The sequence below is a fragment of the Dermacentor andersoni genome, chromosome 7 (assembly GCF_023375885.2).
Source record: "Dermacentor andersoni chromosome 7, qqDerAnde1_hic_scaffold, whole genome shotgun sequence".
NCBI classification, from domain to species: domain Eukaryota; kingdom Metazoa; phylum Arthropoda; class Arachnida; order Ixodida; family Ixodidae; genus Dermacentor; species Dermacentor andersoni.
In genome coordinates, this window is record NC_092820.1 from 73,595,995 (window position 1) to 73,608,046 (window position 12,052).

A 12,052-nucleotide genomic window follows, 5' to 3' on the forward strand; every position below is an offset into this window, starting at 1 on the left:
AGAACCAGCCAGACGAGGTTAATGGTGTTGATTCAAACGAGCAACAGACCAAGGGTAATCTCAATGTTGGTAGTGGTAGGCCTTAGACACCGGGCACGGAGACTTACCGTGGTGCCACCTGTTGTTGGCACCAGTGACATGTCGATTTAAACCACATGCCAGAGCATCAATACTTTAGCGCTGCCACATGCTTTGTTCTGCATCGTACGGGCATGCAATTTTGCCCATAGTTAGCAATTCTCTAGCACGAACGATTTTTCGTTTTTCAACTTGAGTGTTTGTGTATGTCATGAAAAAATTTATGTTCTTCCAAACAGATTTCCCACACTTTGCATGCGACCTGTGTGGGATCTATTTCAAAGAATTAGCAAGGTGTACTGTCGTAGCTTCTACGGAAGCTGAATGGCAGTTGTGGCCTATCCTACGTAGGCCAGACCAAGCCTAGCAATAATAATTGGGGAGCATGCCAACAACGTAAAAACAGAAGTGCGGCAGCAACCTCGCCTAGCATTACCAGTCATGTGGGTGCAACCCCAAAATTCAAGGAAATGACAGACATCATGAGGTGCAACCAGCGCACATGCATTGTTTGCAAAAGTATTCAAACAGAAATTTCTCGTTAGAATGTGCGTCGAGAGCCCAATTTCCTTGTGTCACTACCATATCTGCTTCTTTACTCAGTTACAATGATGAAATGACAATAGTTGGACAACCGTGCCCCTTTCATGGAAGTGCAATAACAGTGGTGCTTGTAGCTAAATATAGCAACAGTTCGTTTCTGCAGCGGCACTGATCGTGCAAGTTGACTGGAAAAGTACACACATTGGTGTTTATTAATAGGAGACGCTTATCATTTAAAGAAATGTGACACCAAGATACAAGTTGCATATATTTTATTGCCCAGTTATGGCAAAAAATATTCCCCGTGAAGACTATCATCAGAATCGCAAGGATGGAACTTTCCTCGATGCTAGCTTCTGGGCTAGCCATACAAGCCACATCTACTCACAAATTCATACTTCGTGTCCAGTTTTCAAGCAGCAGTTCCAACAAGAGCTTGAAGAAACCTCACAAACTTCTACACTGTGGTCACCTTTTGCTCCACATGTCAGTTCCCAGCATTGCATAGGTGTGACAGGAATGCTAACAAAAACGCCGCACACTTTCCTACTTGTTCCTTCTGGACACTTTGTTACTTCGAGTACAAAGACGCATACCAAGTTACAATTTCCAGTAACTTTGATCCTTAGGTGGTTCACGTGACTGTTGCTAATGTCATTATTTATCTGTACAGTCTGTCATTTGGCTGTGGAGTTGCAGCTGATCCTTGCCCTGTACCTGCACACATGAACAAAGTTGAAGAATAGCAGGGTGAGGAATAAGCATGTCGAGATATCCGTGCACACATATTCTAAAAAAGATACTCATTCTAAATAATATAGGGCCACTGAAACACTTTTCAAATACTGTAAGACAGCATTCTCAATCTGTAGACAACAGTGCTGTAAAAATTCAAGCACAATATTGCTCTGCTGCAGGCAAAAGAGAACCAATAATCTAGCAATACAAGCAGACTGCTCTCTCCTGAACGTTTCAGGGCTCCTGCTTTGTCTGACACCCTACGTGGTGCCAACGATGACATTCTACATAAAGTGCAATGGCCCATGGACACAGGCCATCGGGCAATCACTTATGACCATGAATTCAGATTTAGAAAACAAAAAGGTGGTAGCTGTGAAGGCATTCCTCCCACGCAGTCACCATTCCTCTCGCGGCTTACAACTTTACAAAGGTTAGTAAACATACACTTTAGAACACTCCTTTTCTTATTGAAACATTCCTTTGCCTTGGCCTGTTAAGCATAAATTTTAGCTTCTCTAAGATTAAGCTGTACCTCTTGAGCGAGACAAGCTATGTAATCCAGACATCTCGCTAGAAGCACCACAGGGACTGCCCTCCATCTTCTTAATACTTTTCTCTCTTTCTCCTATCAAGCGATTAGCAGATTTTCTGGCACATTCATGCTTTATCTACATTATGCATCACTGTAAGCAAGAAAACCTGGCTAGTAAAGGCACATCATCAGCCCATTGCACCAGACACAATGGTATTAAACAAACACGGCTCCAGAATGCTGACAAACAAAGCTGCCTCTAGTGTGCCCAGCAAAGCACCATGAACTGCTTCGATTGCTTGCATAAAACAGCACGCTACCTTTGAGACCCCACGAGTTGACAGCTTTCTTGTTCCGAAAATGGGGCACACAGGCTTAGCACATACCAAGCAGGCCGTAGTTGGTGGACAACTTATACTGCCTATTTCACTTCCTATCATGCATAAAACGAGGCTCAAAGGGACAGACAACTGCTCAGAACATGAATGAACCCTGCCGATGGAATGATTCTCTATCGTAGTGGCTAAAACGAGGCATGTTTTTTCTCATTACATGTGGATTTATATTTTTAATTCATCACTAAAAGTTGCAAAAGATGACCTTTGGCGCCCCACGCGGCAAAAGTATGAAGCTGCGCAAGAGGTCCACCATGTGACATTCTACTAGTGTATGCAGTTCCTGGTCTTTGTATTAGTATTCAAATGTAGTATACTTTTTATAAGTTTTTCCTCACTTACAATGTGCAGATAAGCCTTCCTTTGTAGTGAGCTTAAAAGTGGCACTGCCTTCGCTTTTGTTTCGGATGAGTTCGCTTGGCTTGTCTATTGACAGAACAACAACTACGGGAGCCAGCCAGCCAAGACATAGGCGTGTACTTGGGAAAAAACGCGGTACTAATATAAGAAATGTCTGCACAACAACTCGAACTTATTGCACCAGCTTTTTATTTTCAAAAGTGGTTGGAAAGGTCAAGATGTAGGTGGTTAACCGCAGTTACACTCACTCCTGCAAAAGCAGAACGATGGGCGGCTTTCACAATTTGCGAGGCGAGCTAATGACATCGCTCTCACTTCTCAGCATTGCTGGAGGAGGGACTCTTACTTTTTTTAGATGCTGCTCAGATAAAAAAATTCTGCTTACTAAACATTCATGTGCTTTTGGAAGTAACCGCTGCAGATGTGAACACTACCGAGGATGAGCTTTGTGTTGCGCCATAAAAAACTAAGTCCTTAAAAATTGGTCCCTTTAAGTGCCTGTTTTGGGCACCCTAAAACCCGCTTCTGGCTTCCTCAAAATCAGGTCTCCAGTCACGACATTTTCTACACATAACTTTTTTGCACTGAAACTATGTACAGATCCACTAAACACTTATACCAGTAAGTGTCAGAGGGCTCTAAGTTTGCTGCTAATTTACTAGAATACTTGTTTCTAAGAATCAGTTCCAGCTTTGCTACCCAGGAGGTGGATGTCCATCACCATGACATCACAATACATTAGGTCTCTCCGTTTCTGCCATCGCTGTGGCTATTACATACTTGCTGAGCGTCATGCTTTCAGGGGGGCATGAAATGTGCGGTAGAGTTTCTCAGAAATGCATTTCAGTACTCTTTTAAAGGGACCAACAACCAATATTCATTGTACCCATTTTTCTTAGTGCAATGGAAAGCTCACCATTCAAGGTGTCTAATCATGAATGGGTAACGCTGAGAATGCCGTGGAACATATCAGAACTTTTCAGTCTGCTGTGACAATGTAGTCATTCACGGGAAGCGCACTGAAAACAGCAATAAGTCAGCGTGACAGCAATTACAAGCTGGCATTGGTGGGAGGCAGACAACAGTGCGCCATAGCTGTGAGGAAGTATTTTACGAAGCCGATGTTCCGGCAATTCACATTTTCCAAAGTGTTAAATTATTTCTACAATAATAGCTATGTGTTCTTGTGACTTCTTGTCCAGCTGCTTTGGTCATTAACCAGTCAAGAGTTTTTTTTGACCAAGTCAATTTAAGTTCTCGAAAGTGAAAGGGTGCTTTTACATTTGATGGGCAGTTCAGCATGTTGCTGTAGCCACGAGTATGCTTATATTGCAGTGCTGGCACCCATATTACAGCATAACTAGTTTATGGCATTTCTTATCTCGCAGGGAGACCACACAACTTTGGGCACTTATTCGCAAGCTCATGTGTGTATGACGGCATATGCGCCCCCATGTATTGCGGGACACCTTTGCCCTCCGTTAGCATGGACTTTCTTCATAATATTCACAGAAGAGATCGCAAGTGTCTACTAATATAGGAACAGCAAACTTAAGCAATAAGTATGCTGCACTTCATAACAGCCAGCTTACATACAGTTGCCTAATACACTACACCCCGAGTGATTACATGCAGCTGTACTTCGAGTCTCTGTGTGGAGCGCAGAATTAGCCGCACGGCAAACTAACCCCGGACACGCCACTTCCTGGTTTTTGTGATTTTCTTTGCCAAATTGAAATTATAATTCCTGCTTAAATTGTGAACAGTGTGCTGGATCCTATCACTATGAACTACGGCAATTTCTTTTCCATCGTTGTCTTACAACACATCCTGGCCAGTTGTGAGTCTCTTTAAAGAATCCAGCACCCTCAGAAGCTTCTCTGTCGTGAAGACAGCTGCTTCAGTATTGAAGCAGCTGTCTGCTTCAATACTGAAGCAGCTGTCTGAAGCAATTCTGTAATAGAAGGTGGCAGCCCACCAACCGACTGTCTGAAACAGGCAAACAGTGATTTCACAGGGCCACCTTAGGCCTTCTGTCCAAAGAGGGGAGAAATTTGCAGTGTGTAACACAAGAAAAAAAAAAGCAAATTAGGTTTACAGAAGGGCACTCACTTGACATGCTAAAGACGGTACTTTATCAATGCCACTGTGAATTAGTAGTCAGGGGTGCAGCCTTGTATGCTTCGTTTGAGGTGGTTACTTGATCTGCAGCCAGAACGCTGAAGTCCTTTTAAGAAGACGATGTGTGCTTTCTGCCATGAAAATCAGTCATCGCCTGTTGTTATTAAAGGCTCCTATTGCTGTCTCTGTGATCTCATCTGTCGGCTGCGAAGCTGAACCATGAATAGCATGAAGAACATGCCGCTTCGCACACGTATGCAAGAAGGCAATATGGCCGAGCACCCCTGAAACTCTTCTCCGTGCCTGGATGGTAGTGGCGGTTTCCTTGAAGATACTTGGGTGTCCCAATCACGATGGATGAAGAAACACGGGTTGTACTTGCCAATCTTCCTTGAAGTCGTTTGGCTCCTCATAAGAATGCAACAGTAATCTTGCCAGTTTGACATGCAAGAAGTTCACATCACTGTCAATTTATTGTGGCACACACCTTCTCAAATCACTTCGTGACCATCCATCAGCTTTCTTTCTAGAAAGTTCATCCAAGTGTTCGTGTAGAGCATGAAAAAGAGAGAGAGTTGCCAGACTGCAAGGGGTGCAGCACCACATGCTATCTCGCATTAGAAAAATGCAATGCTGGTTTTGAGGGGCATTACTCACGATACTCGCAACACAAAAGCCCACCTCCTCAGCCGCTTTCAGCACGTCCATTGTCATGGAAAAAAGTTCATTGCTTTTCAAGCATCTAGTAAAAAAATATCCGACATAGGAAGGCATTTAGAAGCCTCTCAAAACAAAACATGGCAAATGACTTGGGGGGACTGTGGAGTGATCCTAAAAACCAGTCAACAGGGTCAAAAAGGTTGTCGTGTTTGTGGCCAGTCCATCGATAATGTGGTTGATGAAGGTCTTGTTATGCACCAAGATCCTGAAATTAATCACGCAGGCTTTCGTTTGTCAGTGCCGTTTTTCATTAGTGAAGTGACTCCAACTTCACTCCCACAGTGGCCAACATGTCTGTACCATTGAGGGGGCTCGGCTCTTGCATGCTCACAGGCCTTGCTTGAGCAGGCCCTCCCAAAATAGCAAATTCGGCCTCTCCATGGAAGCTGTACACTTGGTTCATAATAGACACGGCAGTCTCGTCACCATGAGCAGCAGCGTCGAGCACCCTCATAAAGCAGTCAATGTCTTTGTTATTTTCATAAAAGTGAGCTCGCTCTTCGGCTTCATCGAGTTTACACTGCAGCGTTTGTAGCTCCCCTCTAAGAAGGGCGATCGTTGCTTGAAGGCGGCGCGTTGGGCACGTCTCATCCTTCACGGACGGACTTTCGTCGCAGTTTTCCACCGCTGGTTCAGATTGACGAGGCGTTATGGCGCCTTCGTGACGGTCAAACACTGTGTCGTTTTGACCGGCTATCCGCTTGCCTGCTCCACGAGCGTGCTTAACGTTCTCCGTTCCCTTTGGTCGCGGCCGCTTCCTTCGAGCACGGGTGCCTCTGACGACAGCTTTCTTAGTCGTGCAGCTCACGACCTCCTCTACAGAGGGGGTCGTGGTGCAGCTTGGATGAGCGGGGAACACGGTTGGCACAGCGGTCGGCAGCAGCAGCCTGAGCTTGTTGGTCGCCCTGTAGTCTTGCTCCGTGAAATGTAAGGAGCACACCAGCGATTTGTCACTCGGTACCCACTTCGTGGTTTTCCCGCCGGGTCCTTCCCCGAAAATGTTTCGCAGCCACACTTGCCGGCGTTCCGCGTCGCACGGAAACTCGTGGTAGCCGAGGTTGCGGTCTTTCCTGAAGCTCGACTCGCACGTCGGGACAACACAGCTGCGCGGCATTGTGCTGCACGCACCTTTTCGTCGGCGCGCAACAGCGACGGCACACACGTCAAGAGTAATGGGCGATATCTGTGTCCCCTGAAGCTGCGGCGACCAAATGTAAAGATCGCCTTCACGCTATCACCAGCTTGCGCGTTTTCACAGTATCACGGCACTCCCCCGAGCATCTTTCGAGGCTCGGAGTACAGAAGTACATCAAGGGCACTAATCCACTGTGGATATCCGACCGAGGCTATGATCCAATCACACATGGCCGGAGTTGCGCTCACCCGGCCGAGTGTCCAAGTGGGTTGGTTGCGTTCTTGTCATAGAATAAAGAACCATTTTTCTTTCCTAATTGCGTTGACTGGTGAGCACACTTTAAAAAAGACCTTGCTCGAACTGAGGCCCTCACTGCGTTATACACAACCATGTACACAACCATTATCAGCGCCTCTTATAGACAAAAAAATTGGCTTGGCTTCCTTCGGCTTCTTAACGGCGCTTGAATCGTCAGCGTGCCCGTGAGGGCGGCAAATTTTCGAGGTGTTTCTGTGTCGTCGTTAGTTTCTGTTTCGCTGCCGTTGTAATTTGGTTTGGCCGGTCTAGTAGTTCGTGTGAAAACGGTCTTCGCGTGTGATTGTAATGTTCTAGAGTTGTGGACACTGGAATGTGCTGATGGTCGTGTGCGAAGTGACTCGTTTTATGGTGGTGTGGTTCACGTGAATGCCTTCGCCGCATTCGCAAGTAGAGTTTCGCAAGTATATTACTGCGTCGCAGCGTCCTGCGAAAAGGAGCAAGCATTATAACGTCGCGCAGGCGCCGTAAATCTCCAGGAGTGTTGGCCATTGCACTCTGGCAGCCTGCGCGACCTATGAATGCGTGCGTGCAGCAGCTCTGGCAAATAAGTGGTGAAAGCTGTGCCGTGTTGTTTTTGTTTGGCACGCCTGTTTTGTTTACAAACTATATGTGCTATTGTCACATGTAGAGTTACACTTCTTTTTATACAAGGATGCGTTGCACAGTGACGTACCAACTACTTCTAGAGGGGGAGGGGGGCAAACACACAGGGACCCATGGGGGCCCAAAAAATGATCTGAATTTGGATTTACCTCTCAATTGCAACTATATAAAATCTCAAGATGATACAGGGACAAAAGGCACTGTGGTCCCAGATCCCGCCCAGTAGCAGCAATACAGCGCACATGAAAATTGCACATTTGCTGAAAAGAATGTGAATTCAACAAAGGAATGCATTTGCTATTTAAGTCTACAGCATAAATGTATCGCTAGTAATATATAGTGATATTATTGTTGAGGTTATAAGCAACGACGTACAATCAACCTAAATTACTTGCAATATTAAAAAAAATGATTTGCCATCTCGGCACTGCGTCAGTAGATGTCCAGCAAATCTGCTGAAAACAACCACTGCAACTGCTGAGGGGGTATGCAATGCTTTATTGCTTTATACCCCCTCCCCCCCCCCCTCTCTATTGCCCCTAGATTTGATATCTGTTAGGTTCAGAGTTCTTCCAGAGCAACGGGATAATTATTTTTTTTTTCACAAAGAACATTCATAAAGCTCCAGATAGCTTACATGCGTAATTTACTAAAAATGTCATATTTAGTCCCCTATCTTTGAAGTTTACCGAAAATAAAGGGCTCATATCGTGCCCTTTTTTTTTCGCCAAATGTAAACAAAATATCTTCTTTAGTTTATCGAGGATATCGCTGAAACTAAGACAGGAAGTGTTATGATGCCTGAAAACGCAAAGGAAAACGATGGCTCATTAATTATTTGCAGCACTTCTAACCAGACCAGAAACGTAAGAATTTTGTCACACGCTGCAGTTACCATGTCCCCACTCCCCTTTCCACAAACATAGACCCATTGTAAACTACAGCTATGTCTGGACACTGGGAAGCATAGCTGGTAGTAGCAATATCACATGCTCTAACAGTTCAATAAGAAATTTTTTACAAAGGCTGTGTTTGGACCAACCATATTTAGCTTCACACATACAGTTTCCATAGTGTACTAACAATTTTGGCTAAATTTGGTCTTGGCGGCTTTTATAGTTCTGTCACGGCAGCGTACTCGATTGTTCCCCGCTCAAACACACCCAAACACTCTGGAATGCTTGCATACATAATTTATTGTGAAAGCCCTAATTACCCATCTATATTTAACTTCACCTCCACATCAACCATTCATTAAGTTGTCCTTTCAGTCACCAAATATAATAAAACTGCCTCCTGTAGTTCAGTGAGGACACCAGGCGAAACTAATACGTCAATCCTGAAAAAGTAAAAAGGAAAAAGATGAGGGCTCAATAATTATTCGTAACACTTCTAAATAATCCAAAAACATTAAAACTATGTGCCACATTGCACTTACTATGCTTCCTATTGCTTCAAAGTACAAGATATCTGAAATGCAGAGTTGCCTTGGGACACTTGGAAACCTAGCTAATGACAGTAGCATGATACTTTCGAACACTTGCTTATAACTTTTTAACACTGTATTTGTTTAACAGATATTTGCCGTCGCACATAAACTTGGCGTATTGTTCCCCTGATGTTTGCAAAATTTGACTTCAGTTGTTGCTGTATGCCAGTGCAGTCATCTAAGTTTTACACCGCTCCTAAGACAGACCAATAACACTATGGGCCACTTGTATACGTATCCAACCGGAAAATGCGCATTTAACCCACCCATTTGGGAACATTGCCTATACGTTATCCATACCGTGTCCCTAATTTTCCCTCAGATACATATATCATGATAGAGAAATCGGTGAGCGAGGGAAAGGAGTGGTAGTTGTCGGCGAACGCCCCCCCCCCCCCCCCCCCCCCCGCCGCCCAATAAATTTCTGACTACGCCACTGCCGCCAACAGCCATGACCCGGTTACGGTTGGTAATGTACAAATCCTCGATGAGCACGACAAAGTGACTGCCTGCTCCTGCACCCCGTATTACGTCTAGCAAAGCCTGGTGAAGAACGGGGCTATACATTCGTGAAATCACGGAATGCGAGGCAGATGTCTTCGCCTCCGCTGCGGGCCCTGTCCAAGCGTTCCTGAAGAATGTGATTGTGCTCACTACGGGGTGTAGTGAACAGCAGGGATACCTAGAAGGGTGCGGTGGCTTCTCGCGTCCGCACTGCCAACACTGGTATACACCGTCCTGTTTGTGCGGACCCCGGGAATCTCCTCCAGGTACTGCACAAGAGACTGCCACCGAGAAGTCCAGGTAGCACTGCCGTACGAAGCTCAGCAGCCAGCCTCGCAGTACCCAACGAAGTGCGATGTGAAAAAAAAAATATACAAGAACCTGTCTTTCCCGTAGAGGCTGCCTGGCTGGAAGCGACGACGAGATGTCCAGGGCAGAAGAGAGGGCGGATGATCCCCCGGAACTCTCCGAGGCAGAGGCAGCCGAGGGCTCCGGTTTCCTGCACTCGTCCGGGATCCTCTAACGGCTCCACAGTCCATCCCGGGTGGCCACGGTGGTTGAAGCCCACTCCGTGACGCCAGGACCAAGCTGCCACGGCCACCAGGACACACAAGCTCAGCCCTCGATCCAGGCGGAATGCTCAGGCCGACACGGGTGGCAATCAGCGGCCGTAGAGCCACTGGCAGCAGGCAACTCCGCGCAGACTGCTGCACTAGACGACCTAACTCCCTAGCGTTGCCGTTTGGCCTGCCCCTGCCGGGGCCCTGGACACCCGCGTGCGTATCGAGCACACAATTGAAATCGACCGAAAGAATTACCTGACGCGAATCTAGAAAAATATACATCCAATGATTTACAAAAGCTGTTGGAATTTGCAGACTGTGCCGGACCATGAATACGCAAGAATCGGAGGCGTAGTGAGTCGAACGCCAGCACGCGTCCGCGCGCGTCGAAGGTTAGGTAATGGTCGCGCAACAGATTTCGGTCAAGAACAAACACTCCAACACCGCTCGACCGCGTGGCGGCGTACGAAAAGAAGCAATCAATATTATAAGCGCGTTATAACATCGAGACATCGTTTAATTTAAAAAAAAGTTCGTCTCTACAGGAAGGGAGGTCGCAAGCCGACGAACGGACGAAGGCAACACCTCTGCCTGCTTTTGGACGCTACGAAAGCCACGCACATTAAAGGTGATCGCTCTCAGGTTAATATCCATAATGCTAGAAAAAAGGGTTCAAGTACCTTTAACTGTCAAGGGCGAGTTCAACTGCGCCGAAATCGGTGCAGACAGTCTCACTTTTTCTGCACTGGCGACCCGTCGGAACCACGGGGATACCGGGGTCGGCTAGAAGCTCGTAACGGTCTCCTGTCACGGGAGGGAACGTCCAAGTCGTTGGTGTAACAGTGATGCCTTTTCGTGCCAGCGTTGCTGAGTGAGGATGACACAAACATATCCTGCTGGTTGCTGCCACTCAAGTACACGAGGAGTAATGTCCTCCTCGATCCTTGTCGACGACGCGCACGACTTGGCGACGACGGGCACGACGAGCTGGTGGATGCGTCGCATAGGGACGCCGCGTTCTCCTCATGGCCGGGCGTCTCGTCAATCACAAAATGGCAGGCTACGGAGTCCGCGGACAGAAAAGATGACAGTTCGGCCTCTGGAAGGTTGTCTTTTGTGGTCTCTCGTGATGCAGGGATCTCGACGCAGTGTTCATCGAGTGTGTCCAGGGGACACGGTGATCCAGGCGGTTGCAGAACACTTTCGTGGTTCTCAGGTTCAGGGCTCGCGGGGGACTCTGCTGGCGTTTCAGCTGGTGGCAGCTGTGCCACGTCTTTTTCCTGAGCGGATGTTAACGGGGCTGGCGACCCTCGCATAATCAAGTGCGTGCGTGCTTGACTGAGGCGGCGGAAAGTCCTTAGACGCTGCCTCCGAATAGGTACAGTACGCTGTAAAGAGCAGGTAACGGTCGCATGCGGGTCTCCATAGCGGCGGCACGACAGAACGCAGCCCTTGCCGACGTGGCCACAGATACCACACTTTGCACAGGAATTCAGGCGCCGTGCACTGCACCCTGGAATGGCCCGACGACCCACAACGCCTACAGACCCGCTGCATTCCTTTGTAGTCGCAGGTCTCTCGGTGGCCTGCCACTTTCAGGTAGTTGGGTGCCGGCGAGCTGGGCTTCATCTTGACGCGCACACAGCGCGTTGCAGTGGTGACAGGACGCGGACCCATCAGGCCTAGGCTGACATGTGAAGCACTTTGCCGTACAGCGACAGCGTTTGAGCCAAGGTTTCACAGGAGAGACGGCACGGGAGAAACACGACGGTCACCTGGGTGACTTGCGGGCTCAGAGGTACAATTGAGACGCGTTCCTCCCCGTTGACGAGGCTGGCAGCGTCGACGACGGCTTCACTCTTTATGGTGACTTGCTAATGGCGTCCGCCGAAGCGTTGGACGCAGTACATGCCATCCAGGTTCGCTATCGAAGTCGTCGAGTTGGCGACG

General features: G+C 47.4%; 1 long non-coding RNA gene across 1 annotated transcript; it reads right to left on the reverse strand.

Annotated features, from left to right (window-relative positions):
* Positions 1-876: 876 nt before the first annotated feature.
* On the reverse strand, positions 877-5,741 carry LOC126534302 (uncharacterized). The gene is made up of 2 exons (XR_011895710.1): positions 4,762-5,741; positions 877-1,338 (listed from the first exon to the last, which is right to left on the reverse strand). It is a non-coding gene; the product is annotated as an uncharacterized lncRNA (long non-coding RNA).
* Positions 5,742-12,052: the final 6,311 nt, after the last annotated feature.